The sequence below is a fragment of the Carlito syrichta genome, unplaced genomic scaffold (genome assembly GCF_000164805.1).
Source record: "Carlito syrichta isolate Samal-C Ts95f unplaced genomic scaffold, Tarsius_syrichta-2.0.1 Scaffold305660, whole genome shotgun sequence".
Classification (NCBI taxonomy): Eukaryota; Metazoa; Chordata; class Mammalia; order Primates; family Tarsiidae; genus Carlito; species Carlito syrichta.
The window spans coordinates 226430-226936 of record NW_007249756.1 but is presented as its reverse complement, the minus strand read 5'-3'; positions in this window follow the sequence as shown (position 1 = coordinate 226936).

Here is a 507-nt window from a genome sequence, read left to right as displayed (position 1 = left end):
ATGCGCTACCACACCCAGCTGATTTTTTGATTTATTGTAGAGATGAGGTCTCGCTGCCCAGGCGGGTCTTAAACCCGCAGACTAAGGCAATTCACTCACCTCAGCCTCCCAAAGGCACGGGATTACAGGCTGAGCCACCGAACCTGGTGCATTTTTTAATCTTTTGAAATTTGTTCATGTTTGATTTATGTCCTAGAATGTGATCAATCTTGGAGTATGTTCTATGTGCTGATAAGTAGAATGTATACTAACTAGATGTTGGGTGAAGTGTTGTGTAGATATCTGTTAACTCTATTTGATTGAGTTGAGTTGAGTTTCCGGATCTCCTTGTTGGTTTTTTACCTCGATGATCTGTCTAGCATTGTTAGCAGGGTATTTAGGTCTCCAACTAAAATTGTGTGAATATCAATGTTCTCTCTATTTACTTGGTAGTTATTTTATAAAACCTGGTGCTCCTGTGTTGGGTGTACATATGTTTTTTTTTTTTGTTTTTTTTGTTTTTTTTTT